The sequence below is a fragment of the Suncus etruscus genome, chromosome X (genome assembly GCF_024139225.1).
Source record: "Suncus etruscus isolate mSunEtr1 chromosome X, mSunEtr1.pri.cur, whole genome shotgun sequence".
NCBI lineage: Eukaryota > Metazoa > Chordata > Mammalia > Eulipotyphla > Soricidae > Suncus > Suncus etruscus.
In genome coordinates, this window is record NC_064868.1 from 90,892,084 (window position 1) to 90,915,879 (window position 23,796).

Here is a 23,796-nt window from a genome sequence, read left to right on the forward strand (position 1 = left end):
GTAGCTTATATCGGCACTTCATTTCTTTTTACACTAGAATAATAATCTATTTTTGTGGCAATATCACATTTTAATCACTCATTCTTTGATAAACTGGGCATTACTTGCCCCCCATGTGGTCCATGATGCTGCTGTGTTTTTTAAATGCTTCATTTTTCAAATATAGTCTTTCATCCTTGGAGACATGAACAAAGGAGCGGAATTGCTGGACCATGTGGTACATTTTTATATGGCTCTCAAAGACTACCTTTAGAAACTCCACAGAAGATCCATGCCTGCTGCATGCCAAGAGAACACAGCCTTGAAATCTATGAATTGTGTGGGCCCAAGCTGTCCAGAAACTGCAGCCTGAAAATTCTACCTAGGGTAGAGACAATGCAACTCTGCATACTACAAGTTACCTTAGTCATATCCCCACCACAGGTAGAGTAGGTAACACCTCAATTTTGTGGTTCCAGTTGAGGGGGACAATGACCTGGAGCTGCAAAGATTCCTTCACCTAGGCATTTTGTTCTTCTGATTGTTTTTTGTTTGTTTGTTTGTTTTGCTTTTGGGGCCACAACTAGTGTTGCTCAGAGATTACTCCTAGATCTGTGCTAAGGAATCACACCCGGCAGGCTCAGGGGACTATATGGGATGCCAGAGATCCAATTTGTGTTGACCAGATACAAGGCAAGCATTCTACCTGCTGTACCATCACTCCAGCTCCCCACTCTGTCCCTTTGCCAAGAGCCTGGTCTCTAAATCCCTAAGGATCCATGGAGAGATGGGAAGGCTGGTTAAAAGATGCAGCAAAAAGTATATCCATTCCTGTGGATTGCCACAGCATTATTTGTTCAGCTCCTTCCAAATCCCAACTTGAAACACATGAGTCCCTGCTCCATTTCCTACTTTGTACTCTGGGTCCCACAGAGACAAAACTACTGCTCTGAGTCTCTACCCACTAGTTAGTTCCTGAGAGCCTCTTCCCCTGAAGGCCAGACCACATCACTGGAGAGAAAGACAAGACAGAAAACCTAACACCACATACCACCCAATGAGATGGTTATAAGAGCAATGACAACGGTGATGACAATTGCTAACAAAGATGGGAAGATATAAAAACCCTTGTGCCGTTCCCACTTGACTACCACATTTTCTCCTTTGATAGATTTTAGTGGTTATGCTTGTGGGATAGAGTAAAATGGCCATGATCTGAAGAAGGAGGATTTCTTTGTATCCTCCTCCTATATGAAATGGCTGAACAGAGAAACTGGTGCAGTTGATAAAAATGTAATTGTGTATAATATTTTCAAGTTGTCTAAAGTCTACTCTCCCCCCTTAAACTTTAAAAAAAAAACCCTTGTGCCTTTCCTGTGGGAATGTGCAGAGGTGAAGCCATGTTGGTTAGTGGTTTCAAAAGTTGCACATGAAACCAAAGATTTAGCCAATAACTCCATTCCCAAGAGGAGAGAAAACAGACATTGTCACAACTTGTGAGCCAGCTTATTGCAGCGCTGCTCAGAAGACCACATGGCGAAGGTTAGCCAATGGCCCCTCAGTGGGTGAATGGAGAGTGTGAGCCCTCCAGGCAGTGGGTCACTATTCAGTCTCTTCCATTCCATAAATAGGAACTGAGGGTGAACACACACTCTAACACATATGAACCTCCAAACATGCCAAGTGAAAGAGGCCAGTCATAATAGGACAAAGAGTATAGGCCTCTGCATTTTGGTATCATCTAGAATATGCTATATAGTACAAGGAATATGAGGAGTGGTTTCTGGGGATAGATGTAGGAAGGGAGGGATGGGAACCATTAGCAATGGGAGTGCACTTTCTTTCTGCAGAGACTATGAGAAGAGTCAGGAAGTAGATGGGAGGAACATAATGAAGATTGTAAATATCATTGAAATTGGGAACCTCGAAATGTTTTGGTGTCTATTCTGTACATTTTATCTCCATTAAAAGCATATTTCAGCAGGGATTAGGGCTCTTGACATGGAAAGAGAAGAACAAGGATGTATAAAGGGTGGATTTAGCCCGAGAAAGCAACATAATCCTCTCTGATAAGATGACATTTATGTTGGGACTTGAAAGGAATGGGTCTATTACCTCCAAAAGCTGCAATAAGGGTGCTTCAGAACCAAAAGGTGAGCAATACTTCAGCTCCATCATCACAGACAAAGGGGGGGGGTTCTTGTAGCCATAGTGTCATTTCCACTCAGAAGGGCAGAGTGTCATGAGCCAGCCACAGTCCTGGCTTAGGAACCTAAGAGTCCCGCAGTAATGTTTTGGCCTGTGCTTTTTCGTTTCAAGGCAAAGATCATGCATGGGAAGTCTTCCTCTAAGCTGCATAAACTCAGAAATGTTCTTCCTGCCCAGACCTCGTTTTTCCTCAGGTGTAAAATGCCAAAAACCAAACAGTGGTGAAAATTAGAGGTTGTACCACAGAAAAAAAATTTCTATCTCTTTGTTTGTTATTGTAATAATCTGTCCCTTGAGTCTGCAGCAGTCTGGTTGTCTAACTGTCCTCTGTTGGGGGCATCGGAGCAGGCCAGCAGAGCAGAAAGCCCTGGAGACACAAACAGCCACTATGCTTCCCATCACAAGTGTATTCCAAAGAGTACCCAGCGGAGTGAGCAGCAAGGATTGGAGGAGCAGTGCAGAGAAAAATGAAAGGGCCGCTTGTCCAGCACTCAATATCCCTTTCAGAATCCCTGCGTGCTCCCGGCCAACATCAATAGAGCAGGAAGAGCCGCAACGCGCCGGTCTGTTTGCTTTTGAGTGACATGGAATGCTCTCCTTCCATGCAAAGGAAAACAGCACAGCCCTCCCCATTGTTCCAACAGGCATTCAAAGGGCTTTGGGTGGAAGCTGGTTCCCTCCCAGTCCACCCCCTAGACTGTTTCCCTTTCAGTTCGGAGCCGTTGGAACAGCTCCAGCTAGGTTTGCTGGAGAAAGAGCAGGGAACCAGGCACACGTGACTTCCAGATGAATAAGAAGTGACTTCCTAGTTGAAAGGATGGCCCAGGAATGGCAGGGGACAGACTTATCCTCCAGGTCTTGTCCTGGTCCAGCCAATGTTCCAGTGTAACTGGACATCCTTGCTTGGAGCTGTGAGTTACTGGTGGTGCTTTTTTGTTTTGTTTTGTTTTGCTTTTTGAATTTTTATTTTTTGTTTTCATTTTCTAAAGCTGGAAATGGAGGTTCCAGCCAAACTAGGCGGGATTTAGACAAGCACTGGCCACAGATCTGGGTCACTAGGCAAACTCTAGCCAGGGGTGCATCCTGCCTGGTTGTGCAGACTTCCCAATGGGGACTTGTGGGCAACCCAGAACTAGAAGACAGCTGATTTCTGACCACCCTGGATTCTGGGGCTTGCTGCAGCTGCTTCAGAGCACCACAAAAGAAGTTCACTGCACCCAGCTCTAAAAGCACGGGTCAAGGTAGAAGGTACAGCAGCCTGCACCCCAGTGCCTGCCAGCTCTGCCCTGCCCAGTTCAGGGAGCACTCCGGGACAACTAAAACAAGGCCCCCTCACCATTTCCTGGAAGGCACACTCTGGCCAGGCCACCTGCAAGTTTCAAATGCCCCTAGACCACTCGTCTTTGCCTCTGAGCACAGAAAAGGAGGTCCAATGCTGCTGTCAGGGGGAGGAGGGCATAACTTTAGCCAGATTTCAATGAAGGGCTCCAGTGGCCAGTGGAAGGGTGGGCACATTTAGAGGCACAAAGGGGAAGTTGAAATGAGGAGATGCATGTAGCTAAGGTCCTCTGAGGATTTGAGGCATGGTCCTCACCAGCCAACATGAGCTCCCCAACCAGGTAAAGGAGAGAAAGGACCCTTTTACATATCTGTACAGAGTATTTTTCTTTGTTTGTTTTTGGACCACACCTGGAGGTGCTCAGAGGTTATTCCTGAATCTACTCTCAGGAATTATTCCTGGCTGTGTTAAGGGTGCCATATGGGGTGCCAGAGATTGAATTTCTGTGCAAGGCAAGAGCCCAGTCTGCTATGCTATCACTCTAGCCCTCTGTATAGAGTCTAGAGGGGCATGATGAAAGACCCTCACTTATCCCTTTTGTGGCAGGGTGGAAGTGAAAGAAGAGACATCTCGGGGCCGGGCGGTGGCGCTAAAGGTAAGATGCCTGCCTTGCCTGCGCTAGCCTTGGACGGACCGTGGTTCGATTCCCCCGGTGTCCCATATGGTCCCCCAAGCCAGGAGCAACTTCTGAGCACATAGCCAGGAGTAACCCCTGAGCGTTACTGGGTGTGGCCCAAAAACAAAAACAAAAACAAAAAAAAAAAGAAGAGACATCTCTCACTTATGGGTGAGGGGCCCAGATAGAGGGAGGTCATGATATGAGCAGAGACCCATGCAGGACCCAAAATGGAGGCACAAAACTTAATCTCACGGGCCCGCAACTGGATGACAGAGGTGAGACACTCAGGCATTCAGGCACAGTCCGGATTGAAGCTGGCAGTGAAAAAAGCAAAGGGTTGGAGAGGCAGCACAAGGATTAAGGCACTCACTTTATACCTGGTCCATCATATAGGGTTCCCTGACCACATCCAGGAGTGATCTTTGAGCACAGAGTCAGGAGTAAGCCCTGAGCATCACTGTATGCACCCCAGATAGACAGAAAGAAAGAAAGAAAGAAAGAAAGAAAGAAAGAAAGAAAGAAAGAAAGAAAGAAAGAAAGAAAGAAAGAAAGAAAGAAAGAAAGAAAGAAAGAAAGAAAGAAAGAAAAGAAAGAAGAAAAGAAAGAAAGAAAGAAAAGAAAGAAAGAAAGAAGAAAGAAAGAAAGAAAGAAAGAAAGAAAGAAAGAAAGAAGAAAGAAAGAAAGAAAGAAAGAAAAGAAAGAAAGAAAGAGAAAGAAAGAAAGAAAGAAAGAAAAGAAGAAGAAAGAAAGAAAAAGAAAGAAAGAAAGAAAGAAGAAAGAAAAGAAAGAAAGAAAAGAAAGAAAGAAAGAAGAAAGAAAGAAAGAAAGAAAGAAAGAAAGAAAGAAAAAAGAAAGAAAGAAAGAAAGAAGAAAGAAAGAAAGAAAGAAAAGAAAAAGAAAAGAAAGAAAGAAAGAAAAAGAAAGAAAAAGAAGAAAGAAAGAAAGAAGAAAGAAAAAGAAGGGGCAGGATCTGAACGGAAAAGATGAAATCCAAGACATTTGGCCACTTGTCTGAGCAGGAGTAGCATGGAGGGTCATGAAAATCAGAACGTTCTCTTGTTTGTTTGAGTAGGACCCGACCTCGAGTTGAGTATTGAGTAATTAGAACCAAGATTCAGTGACTCAAGCCTTTGTTGATCCAGACATAATGAAGAAATGTTCTGATCCTGGGAAGGACAGTAGCCTTGCTGCACAGTGATGCAGAGTTCACACTAGAGTGGCAGGTCTTTCGAGAAAGAGCCAGGCTATTATAGAAGAAGGAAGATGTACCCCACTCAGCCCTGATTGTCTCCAGCCCTGACTCAAGGGAGTGTGAGGCATTGGGCTGCTCAGTGGGTGTCACAGTCAATACCAGTTTTCTTCTTTCATCCAGTTTACAGATGAACAAGTAAACTAAGATGTTTGTTTGGGTCTAAACCTACCCCGAATCTTGTATGAGATGTGTTGCTTATCTGTTTCTATTGAAGGACTCGAATTTTTTGCTCTAAATCTGGGAACTTGGTCAACTTGGTTTGGAGTTGTATGCAAATGACCCAAGGGGGCTTGTCAAATGTAATGGAGGGCATTGGTGCTCCTCTCACATGGCAAGTACCTACTCAATGTCTGACTAAGAGGAAGCTAAGTGGAGGTGGTTTTCTTTTATCTGCTATCAGCTGGGTCCCACATGATGGCAGGAAAGAGGGGCATCTTATTGGGAAATGGGTGCCCTAGAGGTGCCCTATTAACCCAATGGTTAATAGAGACCTCCAGGCTTCCTGGAGCACTCTCTAAAAAATGCTCAGTACTCCACACTGCCCACAGCACCCTGAGAACATGTGAGCCTCAAGTTGCAGAGTGATAACGGGACAACCAGGAGGGACAGTTGGAGCAGGAGGCACCTGGAACTAAGTAGGAGAGGGGACCAGAAGCTGGTTCTAGCCTCACCTCAGTCAGGGCTGTGTGTGGGTTGCACATGGGGCTCCTAAAAATAACAGTAGCCCCAAAGATGACAGAAGAGCTTCCTTTTGGAACCTTGAGGCCTTGAATCATACTCCAATCCTGAGGGGGACTCCAGTCGCCTTTTTTTCTTTCCACTGATACCTGCCACACTTTTCTCATCAACTTCCCCTTGTCTAGATGTTTCTGCCTGCATATTCCATGATACTCTCAATTTACCTTCTTCTCTCTTTCTTTTTCTTTTTTTTTTTTTTTTTTTGGTTTTTGGGCCACACCCGTTTGACGCTCAGGGGTTACTCCTGGCTATGTGCTCAGAAATCGCCCCTGGCTTGGGGGGACCATATGGGACGCCGGGGGATCGAACTGCGGTCCTTCCTTGGCTAGCGCTTGCAAGGCAGACACCTTACCTCCAGCGCCACCTACCCGGCCCCTCTTCTCTCTTTCTTATTTCTTTTTTTTTCTTTTTTTTTTTTTTGTGGTTTTTGGGTCACACCTGGCAGTGCTCAGGGGTTATTTCTGGCTCCACGCTCAGAAATTGCTCCTGGCAGGCACAGAGGACCATATGGGGCGCCGGGATTCGAACTGATGACCTCCTGCATGAAAGGCAAACGCCTTACCTCCATGCTATCTCTCCGGCCCTCTTATTTCTTTTTTTAAACACTGTGATTACAAACATGATTGTAGTTTTGTTTAAAACTGTTTTTGTTTGTAACCCCAGATTGCTCAGGGATTACTCCTGGCTGGGCTCTGGAGACATGGGCGATGCCAGAGATGGAGCCCAGGTTGGCTGCATACAAGGCAGGTGCCCTCCCCATTGTCCTGTCACACAGAACCACCTCAGGGGTTGTTTTTTGTTTTTGTTGTTGTTGTTGTTGTTGTTTGGTTTTGGGGCCACACCCTGATGACACTCAGGAGTTTCTCCTGGCTCTGTGCTCAGAAATTGCTCCTGGCTCGGGGGACCATATGGGATGCCAGGAATCGAACTCAGGTAGAACACAGGGCTCTCGAGCCGCATGTGGCTCCCGGCCAAAATGAATGCTGCTCTTTGCCTCTTATCATTCTTTTTGTATACTGTGGCTCTTTGCCAAGTTTGTTCTGCTGCTTCTGAGGAGGGACCTCTGAGGAGAGATCTCCAAGTGCGTAGTCCTGCCCCCAGGCTGGACCATCCCATCTCCATCCCTCAGAAACAACTGCATGGGCCAGCGAGGGGGGGGGCCGTGTGTCACATGCTGTGTCACATTTTGCCGTTAGTTCTGAGTGTGGAGGACGCAGCACACCCTCACAATCACTGCAGGATGTTTACCCTCACTCAAAATGGCAAAATGCAATATGTGTTTAACATATTATTGTTAAAATTTTATGTTTTTGTGTGAGCGTTTGTCTATTTTGGCAGGTCACTGCGTGGTGTGGCTCTCTGACTCTCACAGTTTAAAATTTGGCTCTTTGTGTCTAACTTGTTCGCCACCCCTGGTCTAGAGTGACAGTACATGAGTTAAGATGCTTGCCTTGCATGTGGCCCACTCCAATTCAATCCCCAGTACTACATATGACATATAGCACCAAAGAACCACCAGGAGTAACTACTGAGCACACTTAGGTAGGGTTTCCAAATGAAAAATAAACCCTTGTGATTCAAGAACAATGTGAGGAGGCTGATGAATGTAGTCTGAGGGCTAATTAACCCTTGCCCAGAAAGTCCAGTGGAAAATAAGGGTGGCAGTAAGGCAGAGTGTAAGTGGGCTCTGGAATTGATCAATGGCTATTTGCCACTTAAGTATGATATGACCTTGGGAAGGTACATGAGAACTTCTTATGTCCAGATGCACCAGTTACAGCAGGCCAGGAAGCTAGAGAGACCCATGTCCATACAAGTGCAGATCAGTCAATTGCAGGTCTCAGCATGCCTTACAGCTCACACACATGTGGCTCTCACCATGAATGCAGTGTCTGGTGTATCTTCTTTTCTGTGGTTTTGTTTCCAAAGAAACTCTACTCCTTGCTGGGATCCTTGATGACTTTGCTGAAGGCCAATACCTTGAAGTCCTCTGAAGGTTCCATTCCTTATCCTTACAATGGTAATAATGGCTTTCTGGTCTTGCAGGGCATTGGTGAGACTTTAACAAGATAATAGATGAGGAGATGTACCCTGTGCTTGAGACCTGGGCACTTAGCTCAAAATCAGAGCAAATGAAATACCTAAGGGATTGCTCTGTGGCAAAAGTTGCCTGCTTTGTTGGCAATTCCATCCCCAACACTGCCCCAGATTCAACAAGTATGGACTGAGCAACTCTGCTATTTGGAACTTCCAGAGCACATCAGAGTGTGATTTTTTTAGAACACTGTAGTTAGGGATATGCAAGCACCTAAAGCAAAAAGTGGACAACTGCTGGTGAACATTGCAACTGAAGATGTTTGAGTCTAGCCAAGCAGAGTGTATTCTACACAGGAACATATGCTAGCATCTTGACTAATGGCACAACCAGATGTGCCATCTCTGGTGAGCCCCAGGTCCAAATATTATGAGCACTACAATGGAGTTATACTTGACCCTCAATTGTTGCAGCAACAAAATGATAAGAGAAGAAGAATGGGGACAATCAGAGCATATCAATAGCTCTCGGACAGGAAGCTGTGGGAAGGGACTAGGAACATTCTGTTTATGCAATGACTTTCTGTCCTCTTCAGACTTAATTGAAATGTATTTCCTAAAAGAACATTTCTCACAATGACACCCATGTTAGGAACAACCCAGACCCACCTAGCAAGGATTGATTATATCCCAGATTCCAATTCCAATTGTCAGGAAGGCAGTAGGAAGAGAAGGGCAGAATGGATGAAGCCAAGGAAAGATCGGGAAGAGCTGTTTCAGTTCATATGTGATTAGTAATGTCTGTCATGACCAACCAGCAGCAGGAAGCAGCCGGAAGAGCTGGAATTGCTATGCATTTGTGTAATATATTAGCCCTCAGCAAGGAAATGGGGGTAAGGATAAACATACTCCAGACCTGCCCAAGACCTCTCTTTCTGTTATCTCCTAGAGAAGAGGGACCCCATTACTTATGTTGAGCTGATAGACAAAACGGAACCAAGGCAGCACCTAATTTTTTTGCTTTAGAAATAGGTTCACTCAAAATTCTGAAAGCTAGAAGTCAAAAAGCAAGTTGTTTAGCAGGACATGCTGTCTCTAAAGGTTCTGGGACACTTTCTTGCCTGTCTAAGTCTGGCAGCCTCAGGCCTTCTATGGCTTGCAAGGGCATCACTTGATTCACCATCTGTCTTCCCATGGCCTTCTCTCCAGAATTTCTTTGTTCTTGTCCCATCTTAGAAAAACATCAACCAGTCTAATTTCAGATTTAGGATATCATAATGAGGTCCTTAACTGTTTGCATTTATAATGATTCTAGGGGTTAGAGAGATAATATAAGGGTTAATGAGCTTACCTTACATGCTTCACATCCCAGTTATATCCCCAGCATTGCATATGGTCCCCTGAGTCAGGAGTCCATAGAGTCATAAATAAAATCTGAATGAACACAACCAGGTGTGCCCACCCCCCAAAAAATACCCCAGCATGCTTTATAGAGTTTCTATTTATTCTCCAAGGAGGTTTCAACCTGAAATTATAGGAATACATGGATGGAGGTTCTATTCAACCCATTACATGCTCTGAACTAAATTATGTCTCACTGTGAGCATTTCAGAATAATTTTATTAGATTTAGTTTATGAGGATGTTGTTGATGGAAAATAATGCTCTCCCATGGGACTTCCATTGTCAGCAAATTCCCCTGGAAGGAGCATTCTGTAGAAACACAACCTGCTTGCCAGGGTATGGTGATCTCTAGAACAGTACCCAGTACCCAGTAGGTGTTCACTATATGTTTTCTGGATAAATTAATCTATAAATCTATTCAATGAACTTGACCTTCAGCTAAAAGAAATTACTATTGGTACAGGATCTCAGACTTCTCCCCAATTTTATGAAAAGGATATAAGGCATTTTACAGACACAGTGACAAATATAAAAGCCAAGCCCTTCTGACCTCTGTCTTCATCTCTGCTCCTTCCTGGATAACTGGAGTCATGCGGAAATCCATCTGTAGATCATAATAAAAGGCAATTCTGGTAATACATCACACCCAGCACCAAACATTAATAAACATTCCTTAGGTTCACACTCTAGAATTAAACAGCCTTTATTGCCACCTTGGAACAGTCATTGAGAGGCAAGACTCCAGGTATTTCGTGTGTGCAATGGTTCTCTTGCAAGCAGCTAGGCAAGTGGTTTGTGAATGAGAACGTTTCTGTTAGAGAGATTCCATTGTTTTCAGCATGCAGTTTGCCTTCTTTGATAACCAGAAGGGAAGTCAGTACTAAAAAAAGTCATTTTGTAACTACCAGAAGGGAAATAAAAGAGCCCCCAATGTGTTGTCCACATCTAATTGAACTAATTAGGGGGGCTGGCTGCCAGGGAAAGTGTTTGGAAGACTATGCCACAACCCTTCTTACTTACTGCCACTCCCTTGACCTTTAGGAGAGTCTGGGAAGTGTGGCATTTTCTCACAATTGTCAGTATTTTCTGCCTTATTGTTAAAAACCCAAGGGCCGGAGAGATAGCACAGTGACGTTTGCCTTGCAAGCAGCCGATCCCAGGACCTAAGGTGGTTGGTTCGAATCCCGGCATCCCATGTGGTCCCCATGCCTGCCAGGAGCGATTTCTGAGCAAATAGCCAGGAGTAACCCCTGTGCGCCACCAGGTGTGGCCCAAAAACTAAAAAAAAAGAAAAAGAAAGAAAGAAAGAAAGAAAGAAAGAAAGAAAGAAAGAAAGAAAGAAAGAAAGAAAGAAAGAAAGAAAGAAAGAAAGAAAGAAAGAAAGAAAGAAAGAAAGAAAGAAAGAAAGAAAGAAAGAAAGAAAGAAAGAAAGAAAGAAAGAAAGAAAAGAAAAGAAAGAACGAAAGAAAGAAAGAAAGAAAGAAAGAAAGAAACTTAAAAAAAAAGAATCCATCAGTGCCCCCTGCTAGTGAGGTGGGCCTTCTCAGGGCCAGTATTCATCTTTTTTGGAAATGGGCTGTCTTCAGGTGATTAAATTAAGAGAAGGCATCCTCATGAAGTAGAGAAGATCGCAAGCAAAGACACCAGGGAGAGCTTGTGTCTCTGTTTGGAAATGCTTGTAGTGCACAACCAAGAAAGAAACCTGAAACAGATTCTTCCCTAGAGCCCTCAGAGGGAGAATGCTCCAATGAACCACACTCTTACTCCAGCACTGGGAAAACACTTTGTGACTTCAGTCACTCTGTGCTATGGCAAGTTTGCTTTGTTCTAAGTCATTCTATTATAATGAAGAGGACATTGTTGGGGGCACTGGTTGGGCCACACCTGGCAGCACACAAGGGTTATTTCTGCCTCTGCAGTCAGAAATTACTCCTGACAGGCTCAGGGGACCATATGGAATGCCAAAGATGAACCTTGGGTGGGCCAATGGGAAGAAAGAAGACAAAACAAGACAAAAAGCCTTACCCACTGTGTTATTGCTCCACCCACAGAAGAGGACTTTTTTTCTGGCTATTATTGAAGGAAATGACATAATTCTAAGACCTGTTTTATTTTCACTTGACATTCACCCTCTCTGAGATCTTATAGATGACGCTAGGTTGAAATTTATTGTACCTTTTTTTGTGTGTGTGTGTGGTTTTTGGGTCACACCTGGCAGTGCTCAGGGGTTATTCCTGGCTCCAGGCTCAGAAATTGCTCCTGGCAGGCACGGGGGACCATATGGGACGCCAGGATTCGAACCGATGACCTCCTGCATGAAAGGCAAACGCCCTACCTCCATGCTATCTCTCCGGCCCATACCTTTTATATCTCATTTTCTCATGTGTCTTTTGTTGTTGTTTGAGGGCCACAACTGGAGGTGCTCAGGCATTACTCCAGGCTCTGCACTCAGCAATCACTCCTAGTAGGCTTGGAGGTCCATAAGGGATGTTGGGGAATGAAACTGGGTCAGCATCATGCAAAGCAGATGACCTACCCACTGTGCTATGGCTCCAGTTCCTAATTTTTTTTTGGTTTTTGGTTTTTGGGTCACACCCGGCAGTGCTCAGGGGTTATTCCTGGCTCCAGGCTCAGAAATTGCTCCTGGCAGGCACGGGAGACCATATGGGACACGGGGATTCGAACCGATGACCTCCTGCATGAAAGGCAAATGCCTTACCTCCATGCTATCTCTCCGGCCCCCAGTTCCTAATTTTTGTCTTTTCTTTCTCTCCCTCACTTTTACTGAGGTACCCTGAATTATAAAATTATAAATGATAGTTTAGTGCACTCATTGTTCCAACACCATTCCTACTACCTGAGTGGCTACTTCCCTCCCTAATGTCCCCAAAGATCCTTTCCACCCTGCAGTTAAGTTCTTCTTCATAGTTTAGATCTGGCATTAAAGGGCAGAATTACTGTAAACCCACCACCAAAGTACCCACAACCACCCACCACTGTGTGCATATCTATTCTAGTCCAGTCTTCTCACCACTGGCACCCCTGGCCCAGAACTATTTGGTAGATGAGTCAATGTTTTTATCCCCAGAACTTGTCATTCTTTAGTACTGTCTACTTTCCTGTTGTGTCTGTCTATACTCCACAGGTGAGTGAGATCATCTGGTATTTGTCCTCCCTCTGTCTTATTTCATGTGACATGATACACTCCAACTCCACTGTAATTTTTGAGGGCAATGATAGCCAAGGTGAGCATTCACTTTTTGTCCCTCTCCTTCTTATCTTATCCTCTAAGCACTACTCTGTAGGTGCTCCCTACATAGTTCCCAGTGAATGCCTTGTCTGAGTTGCCATGTCACACAGGAACACCAGGGCAGTGCCAGTGTACGTTTGGTGCCTTTTAAGACTTAGCTTCTGTGGTCACTGTCTTTGATAACTCCAGCTTTGGTGACCTTCCTGAGTGGTGATCTTTCTACCCAGATCACTTCAATCCATGGGTCAAAGCTTATGAAACATACTATGAAAAGCTATGAAACATACTCTACCTCAGACGACACTTCACTGATGGATCCCTATAAGATGACACCCAGCTATTAACTCAAAACAAATGTGTTCCCCCATCTTCCTCTTTCCTTTAAACCTATCCCTTTGATCCCTTTTGAATGATCCACCTGAATCATTCAACCTTACCCCTCTGGTGCAATTTGTACTGGGAGAATAAAAAAGGTCAGTGTGGCTTAGAGCACACAGAGAGACCATGAGAAGAGAAGCAAGCTGACTCCATGATTTTTTCCTGACTGGCTAATTTATTAAGTCTTCACAGCTACCCTGCTTGTTCAGACCCATCTGCCTGAAGGTGGAAATATGGCTTGTGGAGAGATTTCACAACTGTGGGATTTATTTTACAGATCCCCTAGGTTCCTAGAACAGATTATACCCCTCCAACCCCCAGAGCTGCCTACATCATGTTCCCTCAGACTACACCATGTCACCTCAAGGATGCCTCTCCTTATGGCTTGAGTGACTCCAGATCCTGCCACAGCTCTTGGCACTTTGGACTCCCCTTCCCTCATGGGCTTCCATACCATGATCTTGCATAAGCTATTTGGGGTGTTTGTGTTCATTACATTAAGCAGTGGTCCTCAAACTATGGCCCACGGGCCACATATTGTATTTGTATCTGTTTTGTTTTTTCATTGCAAAATAAGATATATGCAGTGTGCATAAGAATTCGTTCATAAGTTTTGTTTTTACTATAGTCAGACCCTCCAATGGTCTGAGGGACAGTGAACTGGCCCCCTGTTTAAAAAGTTTGAGGACCCCTGCTAATGTATTACTGTTCCTAACAAGTAGTATTGGGGACCATGCCTGTGACTTGGCACATTCTGAAATATGGAGAAATGTATGATACCCCATAACTATCATTGGACAGGGGTATACTATACTTATATGTGTGCATAAGCGATTGTTGTCTTGGGCATCTCTTAATCTTTTTCTCAATAGTATATCATACTGTGTCTAGCCCATAAGAAGGACTCAATGCCTGCCTACTGATGTGGTGTTTAATTTAAAAAACTGAACTCAGTGACTGAGCAATACAATAAAAAAGAGTACTGCATTTACTTTCCAAATGGTATAATACCAGATCTGACATTCCAGAAGGATGGAGATGCATTATAAGTATAGTATACCCCTGTCCAACAATAGTTATGGGGTATCAGGCAATGTGTGAAGAAAGATCCATTCAGAACCTGGCCCAAGGCTTTCAGGGAAGAGCTCTTGTAGAAATAAATGGACAACTACTAATGCCTCACATGTATTTAGCTCTTCAGAGTTGATAAAAGGTTTTCAATTACATGAGCTCCATTGAATTTCACAATGCCCCTGTGAACTAATCAGGGCAGACAGAGAGAGACCTTGATTTTAAAAGGTCAAGCAATGGGTCTCTCAAGCCATACATCTTAGAGAGGGGCATGTTGCCCAGGAAGAAGCCCAAGTATACAGTTAAAAATAGGGGTTCTTAAAAACCAAGCCCCACCATCTACCAAAGCAGTTACCTTGAGCTGCTTGCAGCCTCTCAGAGCCTGGGTTTCCTTCTCTGTTCATGGCCACTTGTGGTCATGGCCACTTGTCTTTGGGGAATGCTGTGTGGACCAGATAGGAAGAGAGTTTTGGGAGCACTTGGGGAACTTGAAAGCACTACCAGACATTTAAGGTGGACTTAGAAGACATGAAGAGAAGAGAAAAATACATTAACAGGGAACTTGTGTTGGACATATAAAGAATCTAAAAATAAACATGTGCACATGTGGTCTTTGATTTTCAACCAGTGCCATTCTATTGAGGAAAGGACAGTTCATTCCATGGTGAAAGGACACTCTTTAAAAAAAATCATGATGCAGTAATGAGGATCTATATGCAAGTATATGAAGTTGAAACCCTGTCTCACAATACTCAAAAATTAATTCAAAGTGAATCTCAGACCTTAGCATAAAATTGAAAAAATCTTAGAAGAAAACACAATGATTAATATTCGTTACCTGTGATTTGAATTCATCAAATTGAAAATCATTTGGATTTCAACAAAAATCATCTAGAAAGTTAAAATTATTCACAAAGTTGGAGAAAATGCTTGCAATCATGTAGCTGATAATAGAGTCTATCCAGGGGGGCAGAGACATAGTATAGCAGGTAAAGTGCTTGCCTTGCATGCAAGTGCCCATGTTCAATCCTGAGCACCCTATATGAACTCCTGAGCACTGCCAGGAACAATTTGTAAGCACAGAGTCAGTAGTAAGTCCTGAGCACCACCAGGTGTGGCCCCAAATAATAATAGACTGCACAATACATATTAAAATGTTTACAATTCAACAATTAAAAGTCTAACTCAGGGCCTGGAGAGATAGCACAGCGGCGTTTGCCTTACAAGCAGCCGATCCAGGACCAAAAATGGTTGGTTTGAATCCCGGTGTCCCATATGGTCCCCCGTGCCTGCCAGGCGCTATTTCTGAGCAAACAGCCAGGAGTAACCCCTGAGCACTGCCGGGTGTGGCCCCAAAACCAAAAAAAAAGTCTAACTCAGTTTTTAAAAAGAGTAAACTGAAAATACATTTCTCCAAACGTGGTATGTAAGGAGTCAGTGAACTCGTGAAAATATGATCAACAATTGGAACATGTAAATAAAACCACAATAAGGTACTATTTCACACCTATTTAGGTAGCCAGAATAAAAGGGTGCATAAAATAAAATAAAAAGGATGTGGGGCTGGAGAGATAGCATGGAGGTAAGGCATTTGCCTTTCATACAGAAGGACGGTGGTTAGAATCCCGGCATCCCATATGGTCCCCTATGCCTGCCAGGGGTGATTTCTGAGCATAGAGCCAGGAGTAACCCCTGAGCACTGCCGGGTGTGACCCAAAAACCAAAAAAAAAAGGATGTATAAAAAGGAGTATTGGCAGGGATGTAGACTCATTGATCAAAATATTAAATGTTGCAGTCACTTTTAGGAAATTGTGACATTTCTTTCAAATATCTAACATAAAGTTACTATATGATCTAGAAATTACATTCTTACCCCTAGTCTTGGCCCCCAAACAAAAAGAAGTCAGACACTAATAGACCACATATTGCACAATTTAATTTGTCTGAAATGTCCAGAATAGTTAAATCCAGGAAGAAAGAAAGTATAATGCTGGTTGCTAGGAGAAAGAAAGGAGGGAGAAATTAAGAGTGACTGCCATGGAGACGAGGTTTCTATAGAGGTTTGTGAATGCTAAGAATGAAATAGTGGCCTACAAATACAGTCACCATGTCTGCACCTGGCCAGCTCTATAGACTCACTCTGTTCTTGAAAGAGATGTAAACCAAGATGAAAAATCATTTGTACACTGACCATGTAGCTGACAGCAGGCAATCTGTGGAGGAGAGGATGGTCTAAGTCCCCTCCCTGCCAAAGCCATACCTGCTGCAGCCATAACTCACAATCACCACTTTACCTATGGCTCTGCTTCACCACTTCTCTATGATTATCTACAGAGAAACCAATATGACAAAACTCCAGGTATTCTGATATTTGGGCTGATATCACCAGGCTTTTTGGGAGTGAGTGGAGGTAACCTCCCTCTGTCTCCTCTTACTTCCAGAAGCCCTGATAGCAAAAAACACATCCCATAAAAGCTGCAGTATCAGCACTAATACTTGGAATTCTTGGACTGCACAGCCACATTTGTGGCCATGTGTCATCTTCAATTTTATTTAATATTGTCATCCCATAGGATCACACCAATTTAGATGCCAATGTGAAAAAACTAAAGTCATTTAATGTTCAAAAACAAATGCATTAATAACTAGCAGCAAGAGTTCACTGAACCTTTTGATAATGACTTAATGATCTCATCGGAGATGCATTAATTTTCACATATTCGCTTGTCACTGTACTTTTCTCCACTCTGTCTTTTCTTTTTAATTTTTCTCAGTTATTTGGAAACAAATATATTTTGATCAACTATGTCAACTACATGATACATGCTCTTTAAATTAAGAAGTAAGGGGCCAGAGAGATAGCATGGAGGTAGGGCATTTGTCTTGTATGCAGAAGGATGGTGGTTCGAACCCTGGCATCCTATATGGCCCCCCAAGCCTGCCAGGAGTGATTTCTGAATGTAGAGCCAGGAGTAATACACAGCTGGGTGTGACCCAAAAACCAAAACATTAATTAATTAATTAATTAATTAATTAATTAAGAAGTAACTTAATTGACTTTATTCATATTAAATGTGCATATGACAAAAATAAGTAAATTAAATTTTAAAAGTAAATTAAAAATTAAAAATGAATTAAATAGTGGTGGTGGTTTATAGTTGTGAAAATATACTGAAACCTATTGAGCTCCATTCTTCCCCTGGGTGGGTTTCACAGTGTGTAGTTCTATCGTGATAGAGGTGTTACAGGAGAGCACCGTGCAATATTCTGTGTTCGGGGAAGTGCTAAGGGGAATGAGAGTTGAACCTTACCTGGTGCTTTCCTTTTCATATTTTCCAGTATGAAAAGTGACCAATGCTTGGCTTTGCTCCTATGAGAGCCATGATGTGAGAAACACTGACCTTAGAAAGGTATCAAGTTTCACTTCCCTAGATTCCCTAAGAGGGACAAGGGGAGAGATTGGGGGAGATGTCTAAGGTTCCACGTTGTACATAAATAGCTACCTCATGAAGATCTCCATTTGAAGACTTAGGCATAATATGATTTTTTATATAAATTCCTGTTTCATGCATGTATTATTCATAATATATATTATATCTATTCATTACAGAGTTTCAGCCTTACAATGTTCCAATGCCAACCCCACACCAGTGTCAGCATTCTTCCACCAACATGCCCAGTCCTCCTCCCACTCCCTTCCTGCCCCCATTGCAAACTCTTTTGTTTTTATTTATGGGCTACATCCAGTGGTGCTCAGAGTATACTCCTCGCTCTGCTCTAGGGGGTCATCCTGGCAGTGTTCTGAGGATGATATGGGATTTGGGGAATCAAACCTGGGTCAGTAAGCAAGGCAAACACCGCCTACAGTCTGTGATATTGTTATGCCTCCAGCAAATTCATTGTTTAAATTTTAACTATTATAGTGTCTAAGCTCCTATTATAGTGTCAAATACTCTTATATTACCTACAATCTACTACATCATTCACTTCCACTTCTCCCCTTTCTTTGAATTCTCAGTTCTGTAATCCAGGACCAGGGTATCACTTAGTATCCTCTTCCCCTATGTAGCACAAATAGGTGAGAACACCTGATATTTTTGTCTTTTTCTCTCTGACTTAGTTAGCTTACTTACATTCCACTCTCCAGTCCCATCCAGGTTGCAATAAACTGCATGAACAAATCTTTTCTTATAGCTGAAAAGTGTTCCATTGTGTGTAGCACAGCTTCATCTGTCATTGGACATTTGCTTTATTTCCATATTTTGGCTTATTGTATTAAGCCCTTAACAAGATTCCCTGAATCTATAACTGAAACGGGGGCACTTTCCTGAGACTCTTCTAGGATACTTTTCTCAGAATTTTCCCAGCTCCCCATTCCTGGTTGGTATGATCCCCAGGAGTTAATTTTGGGTGGTGATTCAATTGCAACCATCCCTGCACACCCCAGCCTTATCCACGATGATGGTTCTTCATAAGTAAATATAAGAGGTCTAGAAAGGTACATAACAAACCAACCCCCTTCACTACTCACATGAATGTCTGGCAGTGGCACAGGAGATGATATAGTGTTATTTTGAAATATAGTTTTGTTTTGAAAAGGACATCTGCTCTTACCTCCAAGTTCCTTTCTGTGCCTGCTGTAACTTGGATGGTGAATCTTCCTGGTTCCCTATGGAAAACCTTAATTTGGAGGCATGACCAGGACTTCCTGTCCCAGGGAAAAACTGATTTCTCAATATGCCTACCATCTTGAGGGCCATGGATGAGCCATGGAGGGTCATAGAGGCCCTTGTCAATTAGCTTGGCCTTTTAGTTCCCTCAACTCAAGCTACTGTGGGGACTTAAGTAATTTTTAAAATAGTGGTAAAAATCCACAAGGCATCATGTTTGCCATTTTCTAGTGTGGCAGACATGGATTGTGCCAATCCCAAATTGAAACAATTCCCACTAAAAAAGTGTCCTATACTCTCCCCCAACCCTTATTTTCTCTCTCAGAATTCGATTACTTCATAGAACATTAGTTATTTTCTGTCTAGCTTATTTCACTTAGCATACTATATTTTGAGTTCATCCTAGCTCTTCTTCCTTTTTTGAGCTAAATAACAACAATCTATTGTATAGATCTAATGTTTTTGTTTATCATTTATTCATCAACGTATGCTTTGGTTTTTGCTTTCTGGCTTCTGTGATTACTGCTGCTATGAACATGGGTGCCTTTAGGTGATTCTAATTTCAGTTTTTAGAGTTGGATAGCCAGAATTGAAGTTGTGGGAACAGATAAGTTTATGATTTTTTGAGGATCCACCATACTATTTTCCACAGTGATTATTTCATTTTGCATTCCCACCAATAGCGTATGAGGGATCCAATATCTCTAAATTCTTACAAATATTTATTATTACATTTTTGGAATTTTTATAGTGCCCATCCTACTGGGTATAGTGCTATATCATTGTAGTTTTGATAGTCATTTTTCTAATGTATCACAATGTGAACATATATCTATGTGCTTGCTGGTTGTCTGTCCACCAAATTTGGAAAAGTTTCTATTCATATATTTTGTTTGTTTTTATTTGGCTTTTCTGGGTTCACACCCAGGAGTTTTATAGGGGATATCTGGGTTCAGTCTAGACATCACTTCCAGCAGTGCCAGAAATCAAACCCTGGCTTTCCCTATACAGAGCACGTGCTCTAGACAGGTGAGTTGTTTCTACTGCCTGTTAGATTATCTGCTGAATTATAGGTCTTCTTTATATATTCTGGATATAAATAATCATCAGAATTTGTATTTGAAAGTATTTTTTGTCATTCCATAAGTTGCCTTTTAAAATCCATTCCTCCACAGAATCAAATCAATTTTTAATTTGATGTAATATAACTCACCTTTTTATTGCTCTTTGGGTCACACTTGTGATGTTCAGGGCTCTGTGCTCTGAATTCACATTTGACAGCAGGTAGGGGACCGTATATGGTGCTGGCAATCAATTCTGAATGGTTGCAAGCAAGGGAAGTGCCTTTCTGATGTACTCTCTCTGGCCTTAACTCACCTATTTTTACACAAAATCCAATATGAAGAAGTCATTTCCTTGATTTCTAACAGTTTTAATTTTTACATTTAGGTACTTGATAAATTTGGAGTTTGTTCTGTACGTGTCATCAGGTAAGCAGCCTCTATTAATTTGTGTGTAGCTATCTTTTATCCCCAGCACTATATGCTGGGAGATTGTTCTTTTCCTATTAAATAGTTTTGTGCCCTTATCAAAAATCATTTTGACAATATGTGGTGATTTATTTCTGGGATCAAATTACACTGTTGTAGATGCCAATACCAAAATGTCTTGATTATTGTAGCTTTGTAATATGTTTTTTTTTTTTTGTGGTTTTTGGGTCACACCCGGCAGTGCTCAGAGATTATTCCTGGCTCCAGGCTCAGAAATTGTTCCTGGCAGGCACGGGGGACCATATGGGACGCCGGGATTCGAACCGATGACCTCCTGCATGAAAGGCAAACGCCTTACCTCCATGCTATCTCTCCGGCCCCCGTAATATGTTTTTAATATAAGGGATATACCCATCAGTTCTCATGGTCTGGACACCATTCCCAATGGTGCTCAACCTGATTCTGTAGGCCTGGTGGCTTGATGTCTGTTCAGATAGAGTGGAAGGGCCACCAAGATTATAGTTGGTCGTTTAGGAAGACCAGGTGGTGCCCAGGATCAAACTCAGGGGCTCAGATATGTTCAATATTTGCTCTTGAGCTATATTCTCAGCCCTGTTATTTTATAGGATTAGGGTGTGACACTTATAAATTAGATATTCCTTTTCCAGATACTTTCCCTTTTTGGTTGCCCTTGAAATTCCATATTAATTTTTGATTATTTTTTTATCTTTGAAGATATATGAGTAATATTGAAATCTAATCATGATTGCATGAAATCTATAGATAACTTTTGGTAGATACAATTTTGTATCTTGGAATTTACAAGTCCTGGGTATGTTTTCATTTATTTATGTCATTAATTTTTACACCCATGCTTCTGTTATATGTATTTTTCTTTTCTTTTTTTTTTTTTTTGTTTCTTGGGCCACACCCGGTGACGCTCAGGGGTTACTCCTGGCTATGAGCTTAGAAGTCGCTCCTGACTTGGGGGACCATATGGGACGCTGGGGGATCGAACCGCGGTCCGTCCTAGGCTAGCGCAGGCAAGGCAGGCACTTTACCTCTAGCGCCACCGTGCCGGTCCCATATGTATTTTTCTACCCTTGGAGACATTTATTCCTAAATATTTTGTTCTTGCTTGATTATCTTAAATTGGTTGCCTTCAGCTTTAGCCAATGTTTGCTAACTTTTAACCTTTTTCAGACATTCTCTCTCCCATTCTCATATATTCTCTTTCCATTTTAATCTTGGGTTCCTAAGCCTTGTAGCACTTAGAAATAGCACATCACTCTCCTCTGCATGAATGAGGCAGCCCCTTCAAATCAAATGATAAAATTCCTTTTAAAACTAAGTTTTGACATAACAGGAAAACTGAGAAATATGGTGTACTGAAAATATCAGAGAGAAAGAGGAAGTGGGGTGGGCATGAATGAGTGTCACTCCATTTTGATCATGGGATGACTCTGGAACTTGGGAGGTGGATGCAGTGAGACAAGCACATTGTTTTCTGGTATTGTAAACAGAAATGGTCAATTGATAAAGCAAACAATATCTGTTTTGAGTAAAATGCCTGGGAAGATATCATGAATCAGTTCCTTGGAGGACTTTCAGTGTGAGAAAGAAAGGTATTTAATAAAGTTCAAAATTAAGGACCTGTTTTGGAGTTTTGTGAAACAGCATTTCTACTGAATCTTCCTGATTTTTCTTTGCCATGACATGGGTCTTGTGCAATTTTCTCCAGACATTGGTGATGAACCAAATATCAAAGCTATTTCTAAAACCTTGTATCTGTGGTGCCAGTAGGCAAACAGGCTGGTCCCTGGAAGCCTGTGAAGCCCTGACAGTGCTCCCTGCAATGCCAGCTCCTGCTTTTATTAGCCCCAGCACAGGACAGTTCTGTGCTTCTCTCTGGTGTTTGTTTCTTGTCCAATTACTTGTCTTGATCTGCTATCTTGCACCTGGGAAAATAGACCCCACAGACCAGCAGGATATCTCCAATGAGGCCCAAAGTCAACAGTGAGTTCTCAGAGAAAGAGGGAGAGAAGTCTCAGCAAGAAGCAATGTGTGAGTACCACATCTGAGGTGACCCCCAACTACCTCCTGTTCACTGACTTCTCAGAGAGAAGGTTCTGGAAACTTCTGGTCTGTGAGCCAGTATCATGCTCTCTGAGTTTAGACTCTGCCCCAGACTTCCTCCATCCAGGTAAGCATTTCTTGCCCTTTTATCATTTGGCAAGGCTGCATCTTCTCCTGTGGGGTCTTTTCTCTTAGCCCTAAGAAAAGTCTTGCCTGGCCCTACATCCTTGATTCAAATGGAGCAAGTTTCAGCACCCTTTTCCCTTCAAGGTCAGGGTATCTCAAAAACAGCTAGCCAAACAGGCATGCAAGCAACCAAAGACAGACAGACAATTCAAGGCAGTCTCAGGAAATGCCACTGAGGGTACTTCCTCCCTCAAACCCTCAGCTTTATAGAAGTATGACTTACCTATAATGAAATCCACCCATTTCCTGTTTATCATTTAATGAATTTGGGCAATTGTGTAGTCACATAACTCACCACCACTATCAAAGTCTAGAACATTCCCATTACCTCCCAACTGGTGCCTCTGAGGTCATTCTCCTCCCAACATCTTTGCCCTGGGTCTTCCACTAGTCATTCCTGTCACCACATGCCACGGTTCTCCCTTGTTATTGCTGAGCCCTTTCCCCTTGCATGGACATAGCACCATTTTGCCATTCACTGTGTAATGAGAATGTGAGCGGTTTATCCTTCAAACTATAATTTTTGAAAGGTTCTTATGAATATCCAGTTGCACATCTATAAATGCAAATCTTTTTTTTGGTTTTTGGGTCACACCTGGCTATGCTCAGGGGTTACTTCTGGCTCTGTGCTCAGAAATCACTCCTTGCAGGCTCGGGGAACCATATGGGATGCCAGGATTTGAACCACTGTTCTTCCGCATGCAAGACAAACGCCTTACCTCTATGCTATCTCTCCAGCCCCAAATGTAAGACTCTTGACAAAACTACTTAGGCTGAATTCCTGATCCATTTTATTTTACATATTATTCCCAACTGTTTTCAACTTGTCCGCATCATTCTGCTAAGGTCCCTTTCTCCATAAAGTGCAGGGATTGGGGAAGAGGGAGGCAGAAACTTTGTGGTTCTCTGAGAAGCAGACATCAGACTTGGGCACTCATGCGTTTATACTTCATAACCAGCTTATGACACAGATGTTAAGCATCTCATTTCACAAAGGAGAGATCAGAGGTCCCAGAGATATGTCCTATCAGAAATCAGACACTGAGCAAAAGAAGGGTGAGAATCGGAGCTCAGGGACCTTTGTACCAATGCTGAGAAAAAG

The 23,796-nt window shown here is 42.7% G+C and overlaps 1 non-coding gene across 1 annotated transcript; it reads left to right on the forward strand.

Moving 5' to 3' along the window:
- Nucleotides 1-1,114: 1,114 nt before the first annotated feature.
- Nucleotides 1,115-1,253, forward strand: LOC125999728 (small nucleolar RNA SNORA29). The gene has a single exon (XR_007492204.1). It is a non-coding gene; the product is annotated as a small nucleolar RNA SNORA29 (small nucleolar RNA).
- The last annotated feature ends 22,543 nt before the right edge of the window (nucleotides 1,254-23,796 follow it).